Source organism: Mastomys coucha, unplaced genomic scaffold (assembly GCF_008632895.1).
Source record: "Mastomys coucha isolate ucsf_1 unplaced genomic scaffold, UCSF_Mcou_1 pScaffold21, whole genome shotgun sequence".
Classification (NCBI taxonomy): Eukaryota; Metazoa; Chordata; class Mammalia; order Rodentia; family Muridae; genus Mastomys; species Mastomys coucha.
Window position 1 is genome coordinate 9415693 of NW_022196904.1, and position 5173 is coordinate 9420865.

Sequence of the window (5173 nt, forward strand, 5' to 3'; positions counted from 1 at the left end):
AAAACAAAACAAAAAACAAAAAAAAGACTTCATCTTTAAAAAGTCTCTTTTAAACATTCTATCTGTTTACTATGTCCTTTCACAGTCTTTTTGCAACTTTTTTTTTCTGTTTAAAACACTTTTTAGCCACCTGCACTAGTTTTCTTAATGACTTATTGTGCATTTTTTTTTGACTTTCGTAGTCTTTCAACTCCACAAGAAATCCAGGAATGACTGAATAATAGAGAACATACAGGAAGCCTAACACAGCTTTCAGAAACATTACCAATTAATAGAGACTGTTGGACACCTGGACAGCCCTTACTTTAAAACGTTGGAGCATCAATCTTCAGCCTTCTGGCCCATGAATGTCTGAGGACAGGAACTTAAAGGACTGGCCTATTCTGTCTCAGCAGATATAAGCTGTCCTAGACCTGTGTGTCCTTTTGGACAGTGTCATCTATAGATGAAGAGGCAACTTTTGCCTAGTGGCTGTCTTGCCACAGCTGGAGCAGTTCAAATGATGCTATGAGTCTGAGATAGGGGTACTGTCAGTCACAGACAGGTCTCTAGCCAAATAATAAATAATATCAAATGCCATATTCTGTGGATTTCTGATGTTTTTGAAAAACAATTATCTATGTAAAGTAATCTGGACTATTGTCTACGAACTACTCTCAGTTTTTTTCTTAAAATCACCCTAATAATAAACTCAGAGCCATAAATTTGCTAATTTGGCCCTAAACTCACAGGTCTAAACATCTTATTTCTGTCTATGATAACAGTAACAAAAGGATTGGGTCTAAGCCCTGTCTGCTAGGGGAATAATGAAACTAGAAATCTCTCAGAAAACTTAATCTTTTGATCTTGAAGTATGTACAACAGAACTGTATTAGCTATATTTCACAGTCAATAAGAATATCATTGTATACCCAATCTTAATAAGAAATTCTCAATTTAAAAGCTCTTACTTATTTCTTGTATACTAGTTTAAGATGTAAATGGTTTATAACCCAAGCCTTAATTTTTACCAATTACTATTATAGATATAAGCACCAAAGCAACCTTTCTGAGAATAAGTTGTGTACCTGAAGAAATATTCAAATACCTGACTAAATTCTAGTCACACAATGTTTTTAGTTTAAATTGTCTTATATATTAATTTAATTACTTTTAGTACAGGGTAAATATTATCTGAAGTTCATTTTACCAAGGATAATATTGATTTTGTATCAAATAGAAACATATGAATTTAACTCAGTAACAAATTAGAAGGCTTTTTATAGCTATATAATTAAATCTGGCTATTTTTTCTCTATTTTAAATATAACCATTTTACATTTTTAAGAAACAACATAATAACAATCTTTTCTAGCCCCAAAGCCCAGGGAACCAGGTAGATGACTCATCAGAGCTTCTTCAAGCTGAACGGGAGCATAGAGATATAAAAAGGGGGGGGAGGAAAAACAGAATTAGTCTTCTGATATCCGTGTCTTAACTGGATCAGGCTGAAGTTCAGGACACCAGGAGTTCAAGCAGGCAGTTTAGATAAGGAAATTCACCAAGGCTGTATATTTCTGTAATATATAAATCTTAAAAAAATTTTCAGTATCATTAACATATATATTTTTGTTTGATTCTCTGGAGTCTAGATTTCTGGAAGATGTAAATATTTTAATTATCTTTTCCCAAAACACAGAAACAAAACCTTTAATTATAAACACAAAGAAATCTATCTGAATGATATTTGGTTCTTAGTGCCTTACAGTCTCTAAATAAGAAAGTCCCCATCTCTGATATAAAAGACAAGATAAAAAATTTCTTATTTTGTTAATGCTAGGAGTGCACCAGCTGTTTTAGTTGCGTTCGACCAAGGCATCTCCCACAGGCTCAGTAACAGTATGTGAAAAAGAACCTCTTCCCAGCAACAGCCACAGCTCTTTCAGGTTTTTTTATTACTATTATGTTTTGATAGAATTTGGATTATTTTCCTATTTACTTTTTATTTCCGAGGCAAACTATCTCTTTATTTGTCTCCAGACTGCTCATTGTTTGTCTCCACTTTATTAGACTACATCCTCTAAGACCCTCTTCCAAACATTTTATCCTTTCACTACGCCTTTCCCACATTTACATATCCACAGTCCTTCTGTGACATGCTTTTTTCCTCAAGTTCTCCATTCTCAGTGCACACACGCACTGGTCTTTCCTTCTGTCTTCTTTTTTCCTTTTCTTTTTCTGCTTCTCTGTTCCTCAACAACTTGCACTAAATCTCTCAGCAACCTGTAGTAAATCTCTCAACAACTTATCTTGTAACCCTTAACCATGACTTTAACCCTGAGTTACCAAGATTACAAACAAAAAAACTGCTGTCCCCTTTAAGAGCGACTTGTGCAGACACTCAGTCAGCCTTTATCATTACTTTTTTAGCTGTGCTTAATTTCCAGACACTGCAGAGTGCCTTATCAGCTCTTACTGTGTAAATTGAGACTGCGTTAAAGTTAAATCAAAGTTTTAACCCTTTTTTCTTCAGCATGAAACACAGTACAACAATTATAAATTTAAACAGTGCTCACCTCCCGATTAGCAAAGCATGACTCTTAAGGCTTCAATATTTAATCACCACAGTTTATAAGATACCAATTTAATAATTTTTAAACCAGATAATAAAGACAATATTTTACCCAATTAATTTATTTTGCAAAAACCTACTTGGTTGTTCAGGAGTCCCTGCCCATTTACTCTGAGTCCCAGCTGCTGGGCCCCACTCTCCAACTGTACCTGAACTTGGCCCTTGAGGCGGAGCCACAGGTGCCCCTCCCACTACTGAGGGCAGTAGTACTAGGACCTGAATCTGAAAGTGAAGCAAAAGGATGAACCCACAAAGGGGTGATGGACCAAATTCTCTCAGACAACAATATAGGGGACCCGGTCAAGGTGTCTGCCTGGCAGGAAAATCTTGTCTAAAGAGAAGGAGCCCACGGATGGCCATCCGGTCTGAAAGGACGGCCACTCCAAGGCTCACTGAGCCTGCCTCTTTTTTTCTAACTTTAACAGACAAATTGTGTAGAACAAGATACCAAGAAACACAGAGAAAAACAATTACCACACAGACAGCTCTGACCTTGCCAGATCCATGAACACAGAGAAAGACAACTTACACACAGAGATAGACAACTGGGCCCAGTAACAAACATTAGGTACACAGATAATCACAGCCAAATCACAGAGTCACTCGGCCCATGTGCTTGCCATGGCTGCCGAGATGGACCGGTCACAAAATACATACTCACCCAAGTCTGGTCTTGAATAAACCGAAACACAGAACAGCAGTTGCCAGTCAAGCAGCTGAAACCCAGAACAGTAGTTGCCAGTCAAGCAACTGAAACACGGAACCACAGCTGCCTGAAAGATAGCTCAAACTGAAACAGAAGACCGGAGCGGCCTAAAAGACAGCTCAGAAAACTGGAGCTGCCTGAAAGACAGCTCAAACTGAAACCAGAGCTCAAACTACAAAACACAGAACACAAAACCACAAACGCAGTGGCCGCACCTCAGACACACACCACACTCATACAAACATACCTCCAAGGGGTCTTTGGGGTTCCTGGGTGTCATGTAAATCCCGGACGAGCCCCCACATGAAAGACCCCCGTAGGGAGACCCCCACTCAAGTCTCGGGAGGATGCACACCCAAGGAATCACGAGAGACCAGCTTGATGTAAACACATGAGGCAGTTTAATTTTTGGAGCTCCGGTTTGACCCCCAATCTCACGCAGGAGACAAGGAATTGACCACAAGGCTCAGGGGTTAGGGGTTTATATAGGAAAAAGGTCTGGGGGAACAAAGGAATCAGTGTGGCTATACATGATTGGCTAGTTCAAATATCAACTAGTATGTGCAAAACAGAGTGGAAAATTCCTAAGGTTGGTGTTAATCTGAGTCAATAGAGCATCTGACCTTAAACCATATCTAAGAGGACCAGATGGCCCACTACTCAGTGTCTGCCCAGACATGTCCTTGCATGTTTTCTCTTCTATATCTTTTTGGCCTACTAGTTCCCAGAATGTCTTAACAGCTTGCTTATTTTTGCCCAGGCTTATTTGGACATATTCGACCTTGGTCCACTGTGTTTTTTTTTTTTTTTTAAACCTGTAATTTTCTCATTAGCCAGCACATCTCAAGACCATATCCTCAGAAAACACAGCACTATTTAAGATGATTGACTTTTTAAAAAATATTTTATTGCATGATTTCAATTTATCTGAATTTAACATATAAGAACATATTTTAAGTAAATAGGATTAAACCACATTCTTGTTTCTCTTTTGTACCCCCACTCCTCCTAGAGATAACCCCTTCTATACTTACAACATCTTTTTTGTCATCTTCTCTAAAACTTATAAAATATAACAATAAAATGAGTATTATAAAAGTTGTTTGATATGAAACAACAATCAGTTTAACAGTCTTATGTTAGGTACTCATCTACAGCAATGGTGAAAATACATTTTCTCATTATAAATTTTAAATAACTTCAAACATATTAACTCTATACTTCAAAATAATACATCACTACTAGTATTTTCTTAAATGAACATAAATATATAAAGTCTTTTTGTTTGTTTTGTATTTAGTAGAGTTTAAAATCTTGGCTCTTATTGTGGTACAAGCTCAAAATAAGAACAACTTTTAGACATTGGATTTCATTGTAATAAGGCTGTACTTTAATGACCCTCACATCACCAAAGGATTTTACCTCCATCATAGCTAAGCTGAGAGTTGATAGTTCTGCTGCACCAAGAAATGAATTGTAGACTCCATTTTTGGATACAGACTTCCTGTTATGGTCAAAGCTATTTCACTTTAGTGAGTGACTTTATTCACAGCCCAGAGAGAACAGGTTACATTCATTTATGAAATGGTGTAGGTATTAAGATGGTCTATCCATAAAGTCATTCTCCAACTGTTTCAATGAGCAATGGTTTGCACAGACATTAGGTGAGGGTAAGAATTTGGTTCATTAGCTGTGATAATTTGGAAAAGCATTCATCTCAGAGAAAGAGTAACTTATAAAATCCTCTTCTTTAAACTTGGTACAAGAGTTACAAACTCAAGCAAAGTATTCAGTCTCACTCTTTGTTGTTTTCTTACAAGCAACCTCCCTAGTTAATCGTCTATGTTTCTTTTGGG